This window comes from Giraffa tippelskirchi, chromosome 1, assembly GCF_054371585.1.
Source record: "Giraffa tippelskirchi isolate mGirTip1 chromosome 1, T2T-mGirTip1v1.2.pri, whole genome shotgun sequence".
In the NCBI taxonomy this organism is placed as follows: Eukaryota; Metazoa; Chordata; class Mammalia; order Artiodactyla; family Giraffidae; genus Giraffa; species Giraffa tippelskirchi.
In genome coordinates this window covers 126,399,405-126,421,691 of record NC_137275.1, presented here as the reverse complement: position 1 = coordinate 126,421,691, position 22,287 = coordinate 126,399,405, and the positions used below count along the sequence as shown (strand labels likewise).

The window sequence follows — 22,287 nt, the reverse complement described above, 5'->3', positions numbered from 1 at the left end:
GTAGACACACACAGTAAATTAGAAAGAAGAAATTAAAGGTAATTAATGATAAAATGGATTTTACCATGAATTTTGATGTCATTTTTTATTATATTGTCTTTTAACCATACATTAAAGTATATGACATACACATAATTTTAAGACATTTCATTTCTTGTTTAGAGAATATGATAAAGTAAACAAATTATGTTGGTGGGTGCCAAAATTTGGAGTACTGAGAAATGATTTTTTCTTTTTTAACTTTAAAATCTTGTATTGAGGTATAGCCAATTAACAATGTTATGACAGTTTCAGGTGAACAGCAAAGGGACTCAGTCATACATAGACATGTATCCATTCTCCGGCAAACTCCCCTCCCATCCAGGCTGCCATATAACACTGAGCAAAATTCCATGTGCTCTACAGTAGGTCCTTGTTGGTTATCCATTTTAAATATAACAGTGTGTACAGGCAACCATAAGATCATTCTCTAAATCTGAGTCCCTTTCTGTTTTGTAAGTAAGTTCCTTTGTATCAAGAAATGATACTGTATGCATGTATGTATTTCAAGATCCTCCAATAGAAATGAAGATAGATATAGTCCCAAAAGCAAGAAGGTAACAAATAGTACACTTTCAAACTACAGCCTGGACTAATTCAGATGAAACCATCAGGACTGTCTGTTGCTGACAGCACTGACTCCCTCACACAAGGGAGAGGAAGGCCAGGGGGTCAGGGACACCCTACTTCAGCCCTGCACCCCCAGGTCCAAACAAACTGCTGGTTTGAAGTCTCTGAACCAGGTAAGGAGCATGCAGCCCTCTGCTTCAGCTTCATGCAGAGGACAGACTTCTGGAACAGACAGGCAGGATCGGAGAGAGTCATTTCCTTCTTCAGGAGACACAGGATGAAAGACGGAGATGCGAGAAAGGTCTGGAACTCCAGGGTCCCCTAAGGCAGCATAAAGGCTGTTTCCTGCGCTGACTTCTTTGAGAAACTCTCACGTGTGGTTAAAAAGGGAGTAAAATTCTGAGGACTGGATTAGAGATTCTAAACATCTGATGTTTACAAACAACAGTAAAAGGTTTGTTGTTGCTTAGCCAGCTACGTCAAGTTCGATTCTTTGCAACCCCATGGACTGTAGCCCACCAGGCTCCTCTGTCCATGGGATTCTCCAGGCAAGAATACTGGAGTGGGTTGTCATTTCCTTCTCCAGGGAATCTTCCCAAGCCAGGGATCCTGCACTGGCAGGTGGATTCTTTACTACTGAACCACCAGGGAAGGCCTGGTAAAAGGTAATCTGATGGTAAACATTCGGCCTGGCCAGTATCCTATGCGAGGGTTAAAGGCTGACAAAAGCGAGTTACAAAGAAAGCCTTTATGTTAACAATGAGGGACACGAGCAAATTTTTTCTTTACTTCTTTGAACATACATCTTCAATAGGAAAAACAGGAATAGGATAATCAACAGAAAATTTTTTTAAAAAGTCTTTGTCAAGAACAGTTTGTCTTGGAGAAACTATACCAAGTTTACTGGTGATATGGTGGGCGCTGTAAGAACCCCCAGGACCTCTGACCCCAGCTGCAGGAGGCCGGGCTCAGGACGGTCCTGGCAGCCAGACCTCCCTGGGACCTCTGCTGCAGGGGCTACAAGGCTGCCTCCCCCAAGGTCAAGGTCCCTTGTGGGATGGGGTGGCCCAGAGTGATGGTCCAGGCAGAGGTCCCAGATTCAGCCTCCCTCTCCCCATGGGAACACCAGCGATCCGGACTCTCTGGGGTGGGTCTGGGACTTCTACAGCCCCCATCACAGCTCAGCCTTGGGGCCAGCCCCCCCCCCCCCCAAAGCCACTGCCCTCAGAGCCCCGGTCACAGAGCCCCACACCCACCCCAGCTCAGGGCCACTTCCTAGAGAACCCAATTCCTAAGAAGATAAGCATGGTGTTTTCCTGAGAAAGCTGATTGATAAGCAGAGACCGCAGTATTTACATCAATTTCCTCCCCTCTGAAGTTGGACCAATAAGAGGCAAGCACAGGGTCACTGCAAGGATGAGGTGAGGTGATGTATAGACACACCACGTGCCTGGCAACACCGCATACGTGATAAGTGGTAGGCTGTTATTAAAGAGATACTAAAATCAAGACAGATTACTGCTTAAAGCCCTCTGAAGAACTGTAGGGAAGATGCTGCAGAGAATAGACTCTGAAAATATGAATTTACTTCATGGTAGTTGCTCTTAAGCTCCCTACATTCCTACCCCCTCCCCCCCACCCCGCCACCACCAAATTCTTGATCTTTCTTTTCTTTCACAGTCAATCCCTTTCTTGTTTCTTTACATTTTTCTCTCTGTGCCAATTATTTAGCAATGACATTACAATCAAATTAGAAAAATGTCTCAAAAGGAATAAAATCAGGTATAGGGGGGATTACCCAAAGCAAACAGATCTCCCACCTTCCAGAAATCCTGAGACTGACCACGATGAGACAGCATGGGTTTATTTGTAAAACACAAACCAACAAGCTGACACTAATAACTCCCAAGACTCTGACTTAATAGATCTGGGGGTTATAGAAATTTGTACTTTTAAAAACTCCCCAGGTACAAAAAGAACTGCAAAGAAAATTTCAACCTCTTCAGGGTTTCATTCTTAATAGTAACACTGATAGTGTAATTTCAAACATATGTATATATGAAAGAGATAAGCAAATATATTAATAAGAACCAAGACTTTCAAAATAAGAGACATAAAAGTGTTCAGAAAGTTCAGTTCAGTTCAGTTCAGTTCAGTTGCTCAGTCGTGTCCGACTCTTTGCAACCCCATGAACCGCAGCACGCCAGGCTTCCCTGTCCATCATCAACTCCCGGAGTCTATCCAAACCCATGTCCATCGAGTCGGTGATGTCATCCAACCATCTCATCCTTTGTCGTCCCCTTCTCCTCCTGCCCCCAATCCTTCCCAGCATTAGGGTCTTTTCCAATGAGTCAACTCTTCGCATGAGGTGGCCAAAGTATTGGAGTTTCAGCTTCAACATCAGTCCTTCCAATGAACAACCAGGACTGATCTCCTTTAGGATGGACTGGTTGGATCTCCTTGCAGTCCAAGGGACTCTCAAGAGCCTTCTCCAACACGACAGTTCAAAAGCATCAATTCTGCAGCGCTCAGCTTTCTTCACCGTCCAACTCTCACATCCATACATGACCACTGGAAAAACCATAGCCTTGACTAGACGGACCTTTGTTGGCAAAGTAAATGTCTCTGCTTTTTAATATGCTATCTAGGTTGGTCACAACCTTCCTTCCAAGGAGTAAGCGTCTTTTAATTTCATGGCTGCAATCACCATCAGCAGTGATTTTGGAGCCCAAAAAAATAAAGTCTGACACTGTTTCCACTGTTTCCCCATCTATTTGCCATGAAGTGATGGGACCAGATGCCATGATCTTAGTTTTCTGAACGTTGAGCTTTAAGCCAACTTTTTCACTCTCCTCTTTCACTTTCATCAAGAGTTTCTCTAGTTCTTCGCTTTCTGCCATAAGGGTGGTGTCATCTGCATATCTGAGGTTATTGATATTTCTCCCAGCAGTCTTGATTTCAGCTTGTGCTTCATCCAGCCCAGCGTTTCTCATGATGTACTCTGCATAGAAGTTAAATAAGCAGGGTGACCATATACAGCCTTGACGTCCTCCTTTTCCTATTTGGAACCAGTCTGTTGTTCCATGTCCAGTTCTTACTGTTGCTTCCTGACCTGCATATAGGTTTCTCAAGAGACAGGTCAGATGGTCTGGTATTCCCATCTCTTTCAGAATTTTCCACAGTTTATTGTGATCCACACAGTCAAAGATTTTGGCTTAGTCAATAAAGCAGAAATAGATGTCAGAAAGTTAAATTTAAATTGGAGTACCATATGAACATATGATTAAAAGAAGTCCACATATTGCTTTGTTGTTAATACTGAAAGGGCCTAGAAGCAATGACATAAAAGTAGAATTAGTGTGTCTAATGTCAGATCTTTACTTCTAAATACCGTACCTTCCCTGGCAGTCCAGTGACTAGGACTCTGAGTTTCCAATACAGGGGGTGCGGGTTCAATCATTGGTCGGGAACTAGGATTCCTTCTGCTGTGCAGCATGGCCAAAAAAATAATAATAATAATAAAAATAAATAGATAAATAAATATCATCCTTCAAGAAAAGGAACCAGGTCCCATTGGATAAATGGCTGATTCTGGGTCTGAGACAGGAAACTATAAGGTGAATCAACTGGGTTGTGTCAGAGAGAAGAGTGGAACTGAAAAAATGGTCGGAAAGTCTGATGTAGTGAGAGCTATTCCAGACACGGTAATTAAAGAGAAAGCATTAAGCATTTACCCTGGTTTTTCAGAAGGAGCTGTAGACAAGCCTCAGAGGATGTGGGAATGGTGTGCTTCACAGAAGAATGCTAGCTGGGTCTGAGGAGGAAACACCGGATCTTGGCAGGGACTGAAGGATGCTGAAGCCCTTAGCTGAGGACCAGCTGCTGGGGGACATGCACATGCTACCCAACATCACTCCTGCCTCTAACTGGCAGCTCCTACCATGAACAAGCGATCACATGACACCGTTAATAATGGGACGCTCTGGCATCGACCACCTCCTAATGTGCTGTAATCTGAAGCACACAAGACAATGAAGAAGCATTCTTACCAATGAGGCTTTACCTAAATTAAATCAAGCAGAGACATGCAGGGAGAGGAGGTCTATGTGTACAGAGGGAAGTGGAGGAGAGGGTAGGGGAGAAAGTGAGTCTGTCAATATTATTAACTGTTGATGTAAGAGGTGTTCATAGGGATGGATGTTCACTGGACTATTTCAACTTCTTGTATGCATGCATCCTTACTCGCTCAGTCATGTCTGACTTTTTGCAACCCCTTGGACTGTAGCCTGCTAGGCTCCTCTGTCCATGGGATTATCTATACTGGAGTGGGTTGCCATGCCCTACTCCAGGGGATCTTCTAGACCCAGGGATCAAACCCATGTCCCATGTCTCACGTGTCTCCTGCATTGCAGGCAGATTCTTTACCAGCTGACCTATCAGTTCAGTTCAGTCGCTCAGTCGTGTCCAACTCTTTGAGACCCCATGAACCGCAGCACGCCAGGCCTCCCTGTCCATCACCAACTCCTGAAGTTTACCCAAACTCATGTCCATTGAATCGGTGATGTCATCCAACCATCTCATCCTCTGTTGTCCCCTTCTCCTGCCCTCAATCTTTCCCAGCATCAGGGTCTTTTCCAATGAGTCAGCTCTTCGCATCAGGTGGCCAAAGTACTGAAGTTTCAGCTTCAACATCAGTCCTTCCAATGAACACCCAGGACTGATCTCCTTTAGGATGAACTGGTTGGATCTCCTTGCAGTCCAAGGGACTCTCAAGAGTCTTCTCCAGCACCACAGTTCAAAAGCATCAATTCTTCAGGGCTCAGCTTTCTTTATAGTCCAACTCTCACATCCATACATGACCACTGGAAAAACCATAGCCTTGACTAGACAAACCTTTGTTGGCAGAGTAATGTCTCTGCTTTTTAATATGCTGTCTAGGTTGGTCATAACTTTTCTTCCAAGGAGTAAGCGTCTTTTAATTTCATGGCTGCAATCACCATCTTCAGTGATTCTGGAGCCCAAAAAAATAAAGTCAGCCATTGTTTCCACATCTATTTGCCATGAAGTGATGGGACCGGATGCCATTTTAGTTTTCTAAATGGTGAGCTTTAAGCCAACTTTTCCCACTCTCCTCTTTCACTTTCATCAAGAGGCTTTTTAGTTCTTCTTCACTTTCTGCCATAAGGGTGGTGTCATCTGCATATCTGAGGTTATTGATATGTCTCCCAGCAATCTTGATTCCAGCCAGGGAAGCTGGAATATACACATAACTTCTTGTGTATTTGAAGATTTTCTTTATAATTTTCTTTATAAAAAATTTAAGAGAAAAAAAATTTTTTTTAAGTTTTAAAAATGATTCTGAGGTTTGACAAATTTTGGAGTAGGGACCTCATTTATGGGAGTTAGTTTTACTGCAAAAGGGAAATCAAGGAATTGCCAGAGAAAGCGTATCCCACAGAATGCACTGTGCAATTTTTTAATTTAATGTTTGTATTTTCGAATACCTTACTCTTGGTCACAGAACTGTTTTACTTAAGAACTGGTATCATCTGCTTCTCTTAGATCAAAGTTTAACTACTCATGTAATTCAAGCTTAGAAATCTTAACTATACTAATTTAAAAAACTACTATTATTTATTCATCAAATTTATTGAACACTTAACAAGGATTAGAACAAGGCAGGATATGATATTAAAAGAGGTGGGAAGGGCTACTGCATGACTTTTTGATGATTAGAGTCAGTATCAAGTTCAAAATTCTGAAACTCACTCGTTAAGCAGCTTTCAAAGGGCTCATCTTGTTAAAATGAGAGGACTGCTTATCCTTAGGAAGCTCCATCACAGTACAAGTGGTTCCTGGAACTGATTTAGAGAAGTGCTGACACTAACTAGGGCGGGGTTCTTTTTTTCTAAAGGAAGAATCTCACTGTGAAGAAAATTATACTATTATTGCCCCCAAAAGAACCAGAGTCAGAAACGCAGTCTGGTGCTTTGACCTTAGTAGTGATTTTATGTAAAACATTGGAGGTTAGTGATAGAAGGGGGATAGTCTCAGCTCTAAAATAGGAGATAGGAATTTGAGTTTCCAGTCCACGTCTTCCCTTAACTAGCTATATGTTGTTGTTTAGTTGCTAAGTTGTGTCTGACTCTCTGGGACTCCACAGACTATAGTCCACCAGGCTCCTCAGTCCATGGAATTCTCCAGGCAAGAATACTGGAGTGGGTTGCCATTTCCTTCTCCAGGGGATCTTCCCAACCCAGGGATTGAACCCGAGTCTCCTGCACTGGCAAGAAGATTCTTTACCACTGAGCCACCTGGGAAGCTCAGTCTCAGGTAAATTGAGTTAGCTCACTGGTAAATAGAGATGGTAGAAAGAGTCTTAACTTCACAGAGCTGTCAAGAGCATCAAATGAAGGGACTCTACAGAAAAGTAGATGTGACAGGTCAGGAGTGGGAGGGGAGGTTCACAATTTCTAAAGAGGTGTTTCAAATAGGAAAGTTTTCACTGCTTTATATGCACAACTTTGAAAATTAGGTGATTTTAAAACAAATCAGTACCAAGTGGACATAGCGGGTATAGATCACAAAGCTGATGTTGAGTTCTCTGTGAAACACACGGGACGTTTATGTGACTGCTGAGCCTGTGCTGGTGGGCAGGACTCGATCGAGACGCACAGGAGGGGAGCACAGAAGATTAAGAGGCAGTATTTAGAAACTTTAAAGCAATTTAATAGCTTAACCGTATGTCTTCCAAATCTAATACAGGTTTGAATTGTGTATGTTTTTTAAGATTTTTTTTTTAATTTGTTACAATATTATTTCTGTTTTATGTTCTGGTTTTCTGGCCAGGAGGCATGTGGAATCTTAGTTCCCTGACCAGGGATTGAACCCACAACCCCTGCATTGGAAGGCAGAATCTCAACCACTGGACCACCAGGGATGTCCCTGTGTGTTTTTTAAATACGTTTTTATAAATTTCCATTTTTCTGTTAATTCACTTTCATTGTATGGCATAGAAATACTGGTTTGTGACTGGATAGAAATAAACAACAACAACAAAAAACCCAAGTTCAGAGCATGGCGTGAGGAAAACAGTCTGCCTCTTTTAGACTCCTGCTACAGTTGTGGTGTATCTCTCACTGGATCAACCTCTCTGAACAGTAATAGCTGAATATGGCTGCAGTCGAATAAATCTGAATGGCACGACACTGAGGTAAGTCCAGTTAGTTAACGTCCTTCCCCATACAGGAAAGTCTGGTGCGACAGCCACACTTGCTAACATTTGAGTCAGATCTGGATTTTAAAGCTGGTATCTGACTTTAACCCTCTCCAGATGAAGTTACAATAGTTAACTGAACAACCATTTAATAGTTAATCTACTGAAATATTAAAGATCTCAATAAGTTAAACACTAAGAATCTCCCAAGACTGAGTCTAGAAACTGCTCTTTTAGAATCTGGTTTTGTTATCTCTATGGGTGATTCCACAACTCCAATTAGTTTCTTTAAAAAATGTGTGTGTGTATGCTAAGTCACTCAGCAGTTGTGTCTGACTCCTTCCAAGCCTACGGACCACAGCCCTCCAGGCTCCTCTGGCCATGGGATTCTCCAGGCAAGAATATTAGAGTGGGTTGTCATGCTCTCCTCCAGGGGACCTTCCCAACCCAAAGATCAAAAAACCCTAGTCTCCTGTGTCTCCTGCATTGGCAGGCAGATTCTTTACCACTAGTGCTACCTGGGAAGCTAATGCTCCCAGGTAATTTTAAAAAGTGGGCCTAAGACCTTAATAGGCATCTCACTAAAGAGGGTGTCGTCAGGGAAACACCAATTTAAACAGTGAGACAGACACCACGACAGGGCTATGAGAATGACCGGAGTCCAGCACGCTGACACCACCAAATACTGGAGAAGAGGTGGAGCCACAGGAACTCTTGTTCTCTGCTGGTGGGAATGCAGAATGGTATAGCATCTGGAAGACAGTCTAGCATCTTCTTACAAATCTAAACATACTCTTACCATACAATCCAGCAACCACACTCCTTGGCAGTTACCCAGGAGCTGAGAAGTTATGTTCACACAAAAACCTGCACATGGATAATTATAGCAGTTTTATTTACAACTGCCAAAAATTTGAAAGCAGCCAAGATGTCTTTCCGTAGATGAATGGATGAATATATTGTGATACAACTAAACAATGGACTCTTATGCAGGGCTAAAAAGAAATGAGCTGTCAAGCCGTTTCTTGACTTGACATTAAATATGTAGTACATGGGACTGCAAACCATCAGACACGACTGAGTCACTAACACACACACACACACACACACACACACAAATCAAAGAAGGGCTTCCCTGGTGGCTCAGACAGTAAAGATTCCACGTGCAATGCAGAAGACCTGTGTTCAGTCTGTGGGTCAGGAAGATTTCCTGGAGAAGGGAATGGCAACCCGCTCCAGTATTCTTGCCTGGAGAATTTCACAGACAGAGGAGCCTGGTGGACTACAGTCCATGGGGTCGCAAAGAAGTCAGTCACTTCTTAAGTGAAACAAACTACTCTGAAAAGGCTATGAGTCCAACTATGTGACATTCTGGAAAAGAGGAAACTATGAAGACAGTCAAAATATCAGTGGTTTACAGGAGCTAAAGGGAATGAAGGGGTGAGTAAGTGGAGCACAAAGGATTTTTAGGAGAGTGAAAATCTGTAGGTGACTCTAATGGTAGTCATTACACATTTGTCCAAACTCATGGAATGTACACCACCAAGAGGGAACCCTAATATAAACTATGGATTTTCGGTGACTGGTGTATGTCACTGTAGATTCATCAGTTATGACAGGTGTACCAGTCTGGTGAGAGATGCTGATAATGGGAGAGATTATGTGTGTATAGGGGGTCAGGGGATATATGAGAAATCTCTGTATCATTCCCTCGACTTTGCTGTGAACCTACAACTGCTCTAAAAAAGTCTTTTTTTTTTTTTTAAACCTTTCATTTCATTTATTAATTAGCTTCTCACCAAAGAAAGGATCATGTCTGTGTACTAAATGACTGATAGATCTACTCCGTTTGAAAAGTTCAGCTCCATATTTGTTGCTTCTGTTTTATTTGTGTTGACTTTTATTACTGCAATGGAGATTAACTTCATAAAGGAAGAAATTATTCCTGTCTTTTCACTGCTGTATCCCTAGTACCTAGTAGATCTCCAGGAAGACAAATGTTGATGAAAAGAAAGAGAATCACCAAAATGACCAAGCACCTGCAAGCTGCTGGCTTCTTAAGAGCAGGGCTCATTCATCTTTGCGTACTGAGCACCTACTATAGGGCTGGAAAGAGCAGGGGTCAGTAAGTGCTGATATAATAAAATGAATGAATGAGTGGATGGATGGATGGATGGATGGAGGGACGGGAGCACTGAACAATTTCCAAAAGTAAGATACGCTTTTCACTCTCAACTAAAACTATTTTAATGATTACAATTAACTCTTAGCATACATTTTTATTTCACTATTATTATTTACACGGCATATTATCAATCCTACAACCCACACAATGTGAACAGTAATGCTCAAAATAAAAGTAAACAGGAAATCTAAGTGGTTGAGAAACTTGTCAGACTTGCTCTCTTTTAGAGTACGTGTACAGAATTTCCTTCAAACAGCCCTCCATTAAAAAACAGGCACGCACAATACACAACACACACACACACACACACACTTCACAACAGCCACGGCTGGGTGTTGTTTCTATAGCAAAAGAAAATATTCACAGAGAATTTTAGGTAAATGTGATACGATCTTGTTCTCCATAATTAAAAGAATCCTCTCACATTTACTTTAAGATAAAGCTTTTTAGCTTTCAAAAAAACTTCTCACATATATTCAATTAGAAAGTACTTGGAATGGAACTTCTCACCTAATCCCAAACACCAACAATCTCTTCTAAGCCTGGAGCAGCTGAATAAGTTTCTTTTTTCTCTAAAAGATATATATATCAGAAGCCAATTTTCATTCACAAATGAAATGACTTCTAATTTACAGAAAACATCTCTGTGAAGATTTGAGGGTAAACTATCTATCTTCATTATCATTTAAACTTTTCAAGAGATTTCACCAAGCCCAGTGAACAGCATAAAGTATTGGAGTTTAATCTGTTTTCCTACCCTGTCTTGAGAAGTCAGGAGAAAATTTAATGAAGTGATTCAGTCAGATAAATTAAGGTTATTATGAAATTTAATCAGAGAACTCTGTGGAGCCTGATGGTTTTATGATGGTATTTTATAAACAACTGTCAGCACTGTTAGCATTTTTTTCCCTTTAAGATAGAGCCTCTGTCAGTGGAGACAATCTTCAATAAGCAAGGTGGCAAACTGATCAGCTTGATCCTTGAAGACTGTCAGAGTGAGGTCAGGCTGAAGAATATCTGTGTCTCCCCAAATCTGCAAATCTAATTTATGATGGGTATTAAGTTCCATTCTCACTGTATATCATTAGGTACCTATGGGTAAATATGGGCATGAAGGTTTAAGGAAAAATGCAACAGCAAAACCACCCCCTCAGATCACTTAAAGTGAAGAGATGTAAATGACTCTGACACCTGAGTCTTTTGCCAACGTACATATTAAATCCACCTCAAATAAGAAGGCTGTGCAAGGATATTTTGAGTTTCTTTTCTAGAAAACTATTTTAAAATGCACAAAATAGGGACTTCCCTGTGGTCTAGTGGCTGAGACTCTGTGCTCCCACTGCAGGGGACTCCTTGGTCAGGGAACTAAGATCCCCCATGTGGTCTGGCATGGCCAAAAAAAAAAAAACATACATAATCCTATAATATTAAAAAATAAAAATATAAACTAATTAAAATTTTTTTCAATGCCCAAAGTAAAACATGCTTTTCACTTCAACATTATATTCTTAAAGGTGTTAGTTACTAATTATAAGTAGGGCAAATTAATGGACTGATGCCACACGAAATAAAAATAGTATCTTTTGACTAGTGTAGGATGTTTGAGGGCTTCTCCAGTGGTTTAGTGGTAAAGAATCCTCCTGCAATGCAGGAGATGGAGGAGACATGGGTTTGATCCCTGGGTTTAGAAGATTCCCTGGAGGAGGGCATGGCAACCACTCCAGTATTCTTGTCTGGGGAATCCCCACGGACAGAGCAGCTTGGCAGGCTATAATCCATGGGGTCACAAAGAGTTGGAACGACTGAGCACATACACACAAGGATCTATGAAACATTTCACTGATCTAGATTTGGAACTGTTAACTGGTTACAAGGTTTACATCTATCCTGGCACTTTTTATGAGGAAAGTGTCTGCAAGAGTAAATCAGTGCTTGGAAAAACATTAATGGAGGGGAGAGTGACCGCTTGGAACCAGATGACATGGAAACAGCATGTGGCCTTTACTCTCAGTAACCACTAAGCCGGTTCCAAAGATCCAAATGTTTGGGAAAATGTAGTCAAAACAACAGTTTCAAAATAACTGACAAAGAGAGTTGTAGTTCTTATAGAATGCTATAATTCTAACATTTCATTAACTAGAGAAATGAGCTTCCTGGTTAATTCAAATAGGTAGTTTTACTGTACTACCTGCCTGAAGAAGTCTCCAGGTTGCCATCCTCTCAATGACAACTAAACCTAAAGCACTATGAGATTTTCTATACTTACAGGACCTTAATTACTGAATTTTTCATATCAACTTCATTTTCATGTAATCTTATTCTTCTCATAAAACAAAGACTTTGGCATGTTTTACTTTTTGCCTTTGTATGTCTGTTTAGAGAAACAGATTCACATTGTTGTTGTTGTTGTTTAGTTGTTAAGTCTCGTGTTTGACTCTTTGTGACCCCTTCCTGTCTTTCACTATCTCCCGAAGTTTGCTCAAACTCATGTCCACTGAGTTGGTGACGCTATCCAACCATCTCATACTCTGCTGCCCACTTCTCCTCCTGCCTTCAATCTTTCCCAGTATCAGGGTCTTTTTCAATGAGATTCACATATGGGCTTTTATTTATTTATGGTTGTTTGTTTTGCTTGCTGTTTTAAATACAAAATTACTGTTTTTACAGCTAGAGAAAAACGCCAATGTCACTGCTGCTGGAACTGTGATCCAGTCTCTGGGTCAGCTCTAGAACTTTCTTTAGGAGCCCAGGTGCCATGCACCCCAGGGACTATCAGATCGCTCCTTGAAAAGATTCCCCATATCCAGGACATCATCTCAGATGTTGGGACGCGCAGTGGGCCGCTGCGCAGCTAGCAGCTCTGATCCTTACTTAACTAGTTCCTCTAGGACTCAAGTGCATTTAAAAAGAGAGAAACAGGTACTTCCCTGGTGGTCCAGTGGTTAGGATTTCAGGGGGTGCACGTTCGATCCCTAAGAATCCCTAGGGAAGCTTAGATTCCACATGCACAATGGTTAAAAAAACAAAGCATGAAGCAGAGGCAATATTGTAATAAATTCAATAAAGACTTTAAAAATGGTCTACATCCAAAAAAAATCTTTAAAAAAGAGACAAAAATGTGAGAGGGCTAACTCAGAACCTCTTGGACAGCTGGATTTGCAACTTCAACTAACTTCCTTTGTCTGCCCACTGTGTTCCTGGCAAGTAACATACAAGAGTCCCAGTGCCTGCGTTCGAGGAGGAGCAAGGAGCGGAGGCTCTGGGGGCAGGGGAGGGAGAGAAGGGAGCTGCAGGCAGTAAGGATCAGGTTACAGAGGGCGCGGGCGCAGCGTCCAAACCACAACTTGGCTCCCAGGTCTGGCACGTAGCCACGGCCCAGGCAGAGAGAGTTCCTGAAGCTGGGCTGCAGGCTGGGGGCCAGGACAAGCTGGTGCAGCTCTGATACGGAGAGCTGTGGAGTAACATTCTGGAAACTGTTGGGCAATAGTTGGGGCCGAAGGAAGAGAATGAAAAAGATGCGAGTTTGGGAACAAAGCGGAAGGCAAAGGCAACAGGTGAGGCCTGACCCAGGCAGGTGGCTGTAAAGCCTCAGCTGCCCAGGAGGGTAACTCGACTCCATCGGGCTGAGAACTTGGATCCCTGGCTGAAGGCCTCTAATGAGAGCAGACAAAATTGTGCACAGGGAACCAGTGTTCTCCTCTTCCTCAGGGTGCACCTGGGTCTGCCCATTCTTTCCCTTTGAGGATTTCTTACACTGTGGTGTTTCCTCAGTGCTTTCAGTCCCTGCAAGCATCCTGCCCTCCCTCCTGGAACACACTCTGGGTCCCGGGGCAGGCTGCTCAGCGATAAGAGGCCTGAAGTCACTGTCGCCTTAACACAGTTCAGTTCAGTCGCTCAGTCGTGTCCGACTCTTTGCGACCCCATGAACCGCAGCACGCCAGGCCTCCCTGTCCATCACCAACTCCCTGAGTCCACCCAAACCCATGTCCATCAAGTCGATGATGCCATCCAGCCATCTCATCCTCTGTCGTCCCTTTCTCCTCCTGCCCTCAATCTTTCCCAGCATCAGGGTCTTTTCAAATGAGTCAGTTCTTCACATCAGGTGGCCAAAGTATTGGAGTTTCAGCTTCAACATCAGTCCTTCCAATGAACACCCAGGACTGATCTCCTTTAGGATGGACTGGTTGGATCTCCTTGCAGTCCAAGGGACTCTCAACAGTCTTCTCCAACACCACAGTTCAAAAGCATCACTTACAGTGATCTGGGTCAAAACACACGTTGATGACTTCTCAGGATAAAACTTCTTAGGCGATCAAAATCCAAGGGCTGAAATACTCATCACAACATGGACTCTTCTGGAGTTTTTCAGGAGCTTGGTACTTCTTCTGCATTTTGAATTGAACTTTATTGTTTAAAGGAACAACACTTGAACTTCTTTTAAAACATCAAGTTAAAGGAGACAGTATAATGATCGCATGTTAGGAATGAGTAACGATGGGTTGTATGTTATTTCCAGAAGCCTCCTGATCTTTCTGTGAACGTGAGATTGTTTGAGGTTTATCAAATTTGCCTAGAGCCATAGGAAAGCCCCTGCATTAACTTTATAAAGTGAAAACATTAGCAAAGAGCAGGAATCAACATCTCAATAACACATAGTGGAAGAATCCATTTAAACTTACCTAAAATCCTTAGTCTAAAATCAAACCTCTACAAAGAATTATGAAGAATTCTTCTTAGTAATTAAAGGAAAGGCTGTTACATAATTCATTATGGAGATGGACGACTTTTTAAAACTAAAGTTGATAAAAAACTAGATTTGATGTGCTGCATGCATGTCGGTGCTTTAATATTTATTGGAACAGTTTTATTTTTAATTTAATCTTTAATTTCATAACAGTGGATTTAATTACAAGGTTTTTGGTTTGGAAGACCTTCAAACATTACTAAGAAATAACCAACATATAGTTATCAGATCATAGTTTTCAGGATATGTGCAAATAGTCTCCTTTATTGATTGCAAAGTATGTGTGTTCTAAATCACTTCAGTCGTGTATGACTCTTTGCAACCCCGTGGACTGCAGCCCACCAGGATCCTCTGTCCATGGGTTTCTCCAGGCAAGAATAATGGAGTGGGTTGCCATTTCCTCCTCCAGGGGATCTTCCTGATAGTATGTAATAAAAATATAAATCTGAGACTCTTCTAAGACAATGGTGACCTTTCCTATTTGTCCATCACAGTTCATTTGTATCAGAGACTACTGCTCATTGCCTGGCCAGATTTGTAAACATCGCCATGCCCCCCCAACCCCCTTTTTTTTTGTTCTCATTGGCTTCCAGCCCACTTCTCCTCAACATTCTCAAATGGCACTGGTTAACAAACCCCCAGGTTACAAGGAGCAGCTCCTCACTGAGGCTACCTGAACACACACAGAATTCAGCATCAGGTGTATCATTTTAATTGTGCAATAAAACTTTCCAGCATAGAAAGACAAATGCTACCTGATAGGCAGAGAATGTAAATAGAGAAATCGTATTTCTTCTTATTTAGATTAAGGATCTTGGATACTGAAAATATATCAGATCATTTCAAATAAGGAGTCTTCTGTTTATCATTGGGTCAACTTAAACTTATTAACGGATACATATATTTTTCTCAGATATTCAATATAGTAAAAGTCATTTAACAGCAACACAAACTCTATTCATATACAAGCCACTGCATTATTTACTATACTTACTTTCACAAAGTGGAATTTTCCCTTAAGTGATCAAGGATGTTAAAAGGGAAAACAGGGTTGAGGTTCCAGGTCTCAGTATTTTCCATAAAAGATATTTTAAAAACCTAGCTATTGTAGTCCTAAGAAATCTACTTGTGGAGAAATAATCGCTCTCTAACGCCCAATAGTAGACAGACAGATGGAACTCAGAAACGATGAAGCCATGCTGCTTGCCTGTATTCCATTGTGTATGAGAGTCCCGAGTCCAGCAGTCAGACCTCAAAATGCTTTTAATCATTCTGTCACAGCAAATCAGCACATATTCACAGGTTAGGGCATTCCAACAAGAGAATGTCATTATATCCAGGAAAAAGTGAGGCAAGTCAGAGGACAGGGGCAGACTAGGAGGAGTCCCTGGGTGACCTGGAGACCTTGATCTCTTCATGTCTCGGTCGGAATTCTTCATTTGTAAACAGTTAGAGGCAAAAACTGGGCTTCTCTAGTGGCTCAGATTGTAAAAGAATCAGCCTGCAATGCAGGAGAACCAGGTTTGATCCCTGGGTCGGGAAGATCCCCAGAGAAGGAAATGACAACTCACTCCAGTATTTCTGCCTGAAGAATCCCATGGACAGAAGAGCCTGGCGGGCAACATACAGTCCATGGAGTCGCAAAGAGTCGGACATGACTGAGCAACTAATATACACACACACAGAGGCAAAACTATGGAGACTGTATAACGATCGGCAGCTGTTGAGGGCCAAGGGGATGAACAAGTGGAGCAGAGAAGACACTGAGAGCGGTGGAAACACGCCGTGTGATACTGTAATGATGGACACATGTCATCATGCATTTGTGCAAACCCGAACAACGCACCACACCAAGAGTGAGCCCTAAGGGGAACTACTGAACTTGTGGGTGATGACGTGGAGGGGTAGGTGCCTCAGTTACAAATAATGTACCATCTGGTGGGGGATGCTGATAATGGGGGAAGCTATGAGTGTGAAGGGGAGGGGCTATACTAAAAATCTGTACTTTCCTCTCAACTTTGTTGTGAACCCAAAAGTGTTGCTTTAAAAAGGTTCTGTTTTTTTTTTTAAAGACAGTCAAGATAATATAGACTCAAGACTCTTTCAACTAGGAGCCATAAAACCAGCCTGATTACTGTTAAAAGGCTGTTTAAACAGTCCAGAACTTGTAGGGTGCAATGAATACCAAAATTTTATTTCATAGGCCTTGTTAATTACTTGCAATTTTTGTAGGTGGACGTATACTGGGCTCTTTTTTTTTTAATTAGCACAATTTTTTTAAATTAAAAAAAATGTTTTATTTTTATATTTTTGGCCCTGCCACAAGGCATATGGGATCTTGATTAATAGTTTCCTGAACAGGGATCAAATCCACAGGCCCTGCATTGGGAGCTTGGAGTCTTAAATCAATGGGCCACCAAGAGGAGCCCAAATGGATTTTTAATAAGGATGTGAATTAAAGAACTAGGAAAATATTTAATAATTACAATCACTTGCCTTAAATAAAACTGTCAGATAATCCTGTAAGTTTAATCATGTCATACTGAATTAGTGTTGTTTTTTTTTTTTAACACTGTTTGCTTTTTAACAAATAGTTTGCTCTGTATTTTTGACTTATCTAAAATAATCCTGGCGTTACCTCTGGATGACCTGAGGTTTATTATTTCCCTGTGTAGGACATGGGCTGCTCTTGTCAGCTCAGAGAGAAAGAGAAGAAAGCCATGTGACTCACCGGCAGAGAATTGCATAAAATCAAGGGGCAGTCAACCACACGGAGGCCTGCTGCTATCTGTCCATTCTGTTGCTGGCTGGCTGCAGGGTATGGAAATTTCACCTGAAAACCTTGAGCTGAATACGTTTTTCACTCTTTGAAAACTGAGTCTGACGAACTTTTATATTAGGTCATGATGACCAGAAATACATTAAAATAATTTCAATGGACTGCAATTTTGATACAGGCTTTTAAAAAACAGTTTCAAAAGAGCAATTCATGATGCTGCAAACTAATGCTAATGTCTAAAAGACATCAAGGGAATGGAAGTTCATGTAAAATTGACCTAGTCACGTCCATCACAATGAAACTCGCATTAACAAGAGCATGTAGACAGTGTGTATGTGTGTGTGTATTTGCATGCGCATTAAATGTATGGTACATTTAATTTCCTGGCAATCAAACGAGTAATCTGAAAGTCATTTTTGCTGCCAATCCCTTTGTTGTTATTGAAGATCTACGTACAATATTAGTATGCTTCCTTACACATATGTTAACAATAGTGAGAAGCAGGTACAGCAAGAAGGATGCCAAGTTTGTTATCAGAAGACTCAGGTGTGAATGTACCCTTACGTGGGAAAGCTGGACGCACTGGGTGTGTTTAATCATAGGTAAAATGAAGAAACTGGACTACCTCAGTGGTTTTTAATTAAAGGTACTTGTCAGGGGACTTCCCTAGTGGTCCAGTTGGGGAACTAGAATCTCGCATGCTGCGTAGAGAGGTAAAAAAAAAAAAAAAGTAACTGTCAGAACCACCTATGTACCTTTTTCAAAACACACATGCCCAGGCTCACACACAGATTTTTACCATACCAGATCCTAATGAGGGTCCAGACAGGAATGCACATTTTGAATATCTCTCCAGGTGGTTCTAGAGAACTCCTTGTTGTAGTTTAGTCACTCATTCATGTCTGACTTTTTGCGACCCTATGGACTGTAGCACGGAGAAGGCAATGGCACCCCACTCCAGTACTCTTGCCTGGAAAATCCCATGGATGGAGGAGCCTGGTAGGCTGCAGTCCATGGGGTCGCTAAGAGTTGGACACGACTGAGCGACTTCGCTTTCACTTTTCACTTTCATGCATTGGAGAAGGAAATGGCAACCCACTCCAGTGTTCTTGCCTGGAGAATCCCAGGGACGGCGGAGCCTGGTGGGCTGCCGTCTATGGGGTCGCACAGAGTTGGACACGACTGAAGCGACTTAGCAGCAGCAGCATGGACTGTAGCCCACCAGGCTCCTCTGTCCATGCAATTTCCCAGGGAAGAATACAGGAGTGAGTTGCCGTTTCCTTCTCCAGGGCATCTTCTCGACCCAGGGATTGAACTCAAGTCTCCTGCATTGGCAGGTGGACTCTTAACCACTGAGCCACCAGAGAAGCCCTAAGAACTCCTAGAAACGGTTATTTTCAGTACAAGAACAAAGTAAGATAATCCTACATTTGGAAGATGATCTCATATGTGGCTACTGAGTGTTTGAAACATGGCTGGTCCACACTGAGATGTGCTGTAAGTATAAAATACACATCAAATGTCAAAGGGAAAGGAGAATTTTAAAAAGTATCTCATTTTTTAAAATATTGACTACATGCTGATACTTTACCTTGGCTACACTGAGTTAATTATGTTAAAATTAATTTCACCTGGGTTAAAGCTTGTTACTGGGGCTACTAGAAATTTTAAATTACATGAGACCTGCATTTAATTTTCTCATAGATAGCATCAGAAGAGAGTTTCAATCAAGTACCTTCCACAGAAAATAGCTTTTTTTTTTTTTTACTTTTTGGCTGTGCTGCGAGGCATGTGGGATTTTAGTTCCCCCACCAGGGATCTAATCCATGACTCCTGCATTGGAAGCTCAGAGTCTTAACCACTGGACCACCAGGGAAGTCCCAATTTTTAATTTTTTTGAAGAATAAAAAAGAAGGATGGGCCCAATGTAGCAATTATAGAAGGAAAAAGAAAGAGAGAAAGTAATTTTTTGCTTTCATTGTCTTCTGATAGAGATGTGCACAGGGTTGACTGTTTTTCACTTGGCTGTCAGTATGTTTATGAAATTGTCAATGAAGGTGAGTTCTGGATATTGAAATTCTAGCTCCTCAAACACAGGTGCCAAGCCCACACAGACTCAAAGCAGAGGTTTCCTGGCGTCCTTCCTGCCAGGAGGTGAGCACTCATTTCCCAGGCTGGCATGAGCCGTGCTGATGCTGCAGTGTTTCCATGTGCCTGTTATTAAATATTTCCGGAATTGCCAGGTTCCCGGCTCTGCCTGAGCGTAGAGGCACATGAAGTCAGGAACTTTCTGTGCTGAGCCGCTGGGATGGGCTGGCAGGTGGAGTGGAAAAAGAACTCAATTCAAGGAGCCTAAGGCTGTCTGCGCCCTCCAGAAGGCACAATGCCGAGGCGTGCAAGGCTGCCAGAGATGGGAGGGCAGTGAGATGCAGGGATGGATGCAGGGCCATTCCAGCTGAGGGACCATTTTTCTTTTGGCTCCAAGTCACTACACAAGAACATTCACCGAATCAGGGGGGATTCGGGTTTTTCAACTGGTAGAGGGTGAGACAAAACCTGGAGGTAGATGGGGAGCATGTGACACAGGAGTGTGCCTCCCTCTCCTGCTACTGCGATGGTACCCAGAAGAGATGAGAGATGTGGGACTTCCCTGGTGGTGGTCCAGTGGCTAAGACACCATGCTCCCACCACAGGGGACCTGGGTTCGATCCCTGTTTAGGGATCCCACATCCAGCAACCAAGAGTTAGCATGCCATACCTAAAAGACCTAAAAGACCCTGCATGCCTCAAAGAAGACTGAAGATCATATGTGCCTCAGTGAAGACCTTGTACAGCCAAAAGAAAAGGGAGCTAAGAGATGGGCTGGCCCCAGGCAACCCCACTCAAAAGGGGCCATGCCGAAAACGTTTCTTCCTGCAGCAAGGAACAGTAAACATAACACCAGCAACACCAGGTCAGAGGAGTGTGAAGAAGAGTGATGGGACGGGGTGGGGAGAGGCGTGCCCTGCAGATATGAAAATGAACTCTGAAATTACAACAACGGAAGCTTGGGCACCACTGTAGATAAGACAGACTAATGAAACGAAGTTCAGACACAGACTTAAAGGTACATAAGAATTTAGTATTTACATTTGAATCGGTTCTATTGAGATGGATGAAACTGGAGCCCATTATACAGAGTGAAGTAAGCCAGAAAGAAAAACACCAATACAGTATACTAATGCATATATATGGAATTTGAAAGATGGTAACGATAACCCTATATGCGAGACAGAATAAGAGACACAGATGCATAGAACAGTCTTATGGACTCTGAGGGAGAAGGTGAGGGTGGGACGTTCTGGGAGAATAGTACTGAAACATGTATATTATCATATGTGAAACAGAACACCATTCCATGTTCGATGCATGAGACAAATGCTCAGGGCCGGGGCAATGGGATGACCCAGAGGGATGGGATGAGGAGGGAGGTGGGTGGGGGGTCCAGGAAGGGGAACACATGTAAACCCATGGCTGATACATGTCAATGTATAGCAAAAACTATTACAATATTGTAAAGTAATTAGCCCCCAACTAAAATAAATAAATTTATTTAAAAAACAAACAAACAAACAAACAAAAAAAGAATTTAGTATTTAATAAATGTGGTACTTCAAAACGCTGGCTTGTTTAATGGATGATACTGGAGCAATTGGCGAACGATCTGGACAAAAACTAGATCTCTAAACTATTCCACCCACCAAAACACATTCTAGAAATTCTAATAACTGAGATTTAAATGTAAGAAGGAATTCATGGAAGTACTGAAAGAAAATATAGTCTTAAACTGAAGAACTTTATAAACTTGGTACCAAAGGTAGCAACGAAATCATTTGTGGGTGTGATTACAGAAAAAATGTTAAAATCCTATCCATCCAAAGCCACAGTAAGGTTTGGCTTTCCTCCTTCTGAGAACCCTCTGAAACTAAAGACAAGGCTGTGGTTATTCAGTTGCTAAGTCGTGTCTGACTCTTTGCAATCCCACGGACTGTAGCCCACCAGGCTCCTCTGTCCATGGGATTTCCCAGGCAAGAATACTGGTGTGGGTTGCCTCCAGGGGATCTTCCTGACCCAGGGATCAAAACTGCATCTCCTGCATTAGCAAGTGGATTCTTTACCACAGAGCCACCTGGGAAGACCTAAAGACAAGGTACAAAGAGGAAACCTGTGACCGGGAAGAGAAAGGCAGAAGGCAGAGCATCATTTTCCTGGAAGACAAGGAGCAGATGCGAGAGTGCTGCAAGACCAGGAGGAGATGGATGCGGTCCATGCAGACCACAGAGGAGAAGACGCAGGTCCCTGGGGGCAGAAGGGCAGGAGAAAAGGGGAAGGGGGTCCCATTCTCACTGTATGAAGTGGGCTCAGCCCCTTGGGAAGGGATCTCCCAGCTCCACCCACACAGAACCACACTGGAACATACCAATGCTCTCCTCCCTCCAATGCCCATCAAGCCCAGGAAGAAGCAGGTGCGGTAGGTCTGCCTTGTCTAGTTCAGGGCTGCACCCGCCGATCTGTGTTTCTCCTTTGAGAACTTTTGCGAGGCCCCCCTCAGCACCAGCCCCTCACCCCACACTGAGGACTGAGCCTTAAAGAGCGTCTGCTTCTCAAGTTCTCAATAACCTGGGACAGTTGTCACCCTTCGACAAAACAAAGACACCTGGCATACAATATCAAGATTGCTATGAAACAGGGATAATTATCAGAAAGAAGAAAAA

General features: G+C 42.5%; 1 protein-coding gene and 1 long non-coding RNA gene across 8 annotated transcripts in view; both read right to left on the bottom strand.

Moving 5' to 3' along the window:
• GALNT7 (polypeptide N-acetylgalactosaminyltransferase 7) overlaps positions 1-22,287 on the bottom strand; it is a 135,224-nt gene that overhangs the window by 80,911 nt on the left and 32,026 nt on the right. The gene's annotated exons all lie outside the window — the stretch shown is intronic.
• Positions 2,453-5,791, bottom strand: LOC145537910 (uncharacterized). Its single transcript, XR_014076485.1, has 2 exons — positions 5,145-5,791; positions 2,453-3,937 (listed from the first exon to the last, which is right to left on the bottom strand). It is a non-coding gene; the product is annotated as an uncharacterized LOC145537910 (long non-coding RNA).